The sequence below is a fragment of the Elaeis guineensis genome, unplaced genomic scaffold (genome assembly GCF_000442705.2).
Source record: "Elaeis guineensis isolate ETL-2024a unplaced genomic scaffold, EG11 Super_Scaffold_32645, whole genome shotgun sequence".
In the NCBI taxonomy this organism is placed as follows: Eukaryota; Viridiplantae; Streptophyta; class Magnoliopsida; order Arecales; family Arecaceae; genus Elaeis; species Elaeis guineensis.
In genome coordinates this window covers 174,576-176,596 of record NW_027332421.1, presented here as the reverse complement: position 1 = coordinate 176,596, position 2,021 = coordinate 174,576, and positions in this window count along the sequence as shown.

Sequence of the window (2,021 nt, the reverse complement as noted above, 5' to 3'; positions counted from 1 at the left end):
CTTATGCCTAATCTATTAAAATTCGAGATTTGATGCATGCATATATGTTTCAAAAATTTTATTTTTTAAATACTATAGTAGAGAATAATATTAAAATATTTTTAATCTAAATTATGTATACATAAAAATATAAAATCATATGGATCTATCTCATATGCTGAAATTGATATATGCTGAATTTAGATTGTGATCAAATCATATACCTATTTCGTAATCTTTTTCTTTGAATCTAGATTTGGAAGAGAAGAGATTCTCTCGTAGCTGCATAAGTGTTCAGCCTCTACAAGTATCCACTCAGGTTTAGCCTGGAACAGTCTTCTTTAATCTAAATTTTGGTTCTCCAAAATTCAGTCTGCAGAATCTGAACGAAGCCTGGATCGTAATCAATGCTTGATCTTTCTCCTTGATCTTCTTCTTCTCTTCTTGTTTAGAGTTTCTCCTTGCTTTGTGCTGCTATAAAATACAAGCAACCAGCAAATTATGGGATGCCCAACACCTTGGGCATGAAACTCCTTGGGACTCGCATCCCAAGGGATGGGCATGTAAAATGCCCAAGAGAAGAGAAAAGGAGAGGAAGAGAGGGCATGGGGAGAGCCTTTGAGTGTGAGGGGCTACTAGTTTGGATGCTCTTGGAACCTTAGGAGAGGTCTCTTTAAATAGGCACAAGGTTTGAATCCTATTCAATCGCATAATATTAGTCCTACTTGCATTGGGTTTTCTATTAACTTAAGTTATTCAACTTACTTTCGGAGACCCTTTAGGTGCCAACAATTGGAGCCCTTACATCTATAATTAGACACCCCAAAATATACCTAAGAGATGCCCTATAAGAGAAGTAAAAGCCCTCTAATCAATAGATGCACCCAACTTGATCAAATCAAGGTGGCACCCAAAAATAACTATCAAGAAAATTAATTAGAAACTTGCACCCTTAATTAATATGATCCATAACCTTACACCCAACAATTGGAGTCTCATGAATCTAATTCATATAGGTTATTAGTAGGTATTAAGTTAGAATTATCTTATCAAATAAGTAATCTCAACGAAAAGAAAAATTGGGTCCAACCATGTGCTAGCAAAGTTATCATGAACCCAATAGATTTTTCTTAATCCAATTGACACTTCATAAGCTCAATTATTTATTCCAGGCCTAATCCCTTTGTTGTGTAACCCCATAGGTTCAATTCTATCTAGTAAGGAGATATACAATGATTTCTATCATTGTGTCATTAAAATTCTTTTCAATGGGTCGGAACAATTTCACTCTAACTCAACAAAGATTGTCGATCCAGAATGATCCTAGTGAGCTCTCACAATCCATCAGTGACACCTAGCAGTATATAGTGGCAACCCAGTAAAACTGAAATGAACCTCTAGGTGTAGTTAACGTGTGATTCAGTCTCTCTATCGTGAGTCCCGACTAGATGGCAGGTCATGGATAAATCATCAAATCTCAACATCAGTCATATGATATATTCGATTAGCTCAAGTCCAGTTATGACTTCTATGCAAACTCTTTTCCATCAATCACACTACTATGGTCATAGATTCTTAGACTTAACCTTTTAAATCTCATAGGACTACTCATTTCTATCAAAGTCAATAGATCCTATCTTGATGCACACCTCACTCCTATAGTGGACCAACTGTCGCCAACATCCACTATAAGGGCTCATTGAGATCCATATTTATGTATTAATCAAACTTCAACAGCCTCACTACGACCGGCAATACCATCTCAAGTCAAAGGACTAGTCACACAACTAGAGCATCGAGATAATCACTGATGATCGAATAGAAATCTAAATGATCTCTCGTATGGTCACGCTCAGTACTAGTTCTCTAACAACCATCCACACTCATCACCCTGTGTCTCTACACAGTAGACTAGAGACTCATCTATCTTGAAGAAAGTAATTTGTGTGTCAGTCTATCTAGATCTATCACTATCCTCATGATGATCCTATGATCGAAAGTATTTAGGAATTAAATACATGTCTCTAATTCTCAACACTTTG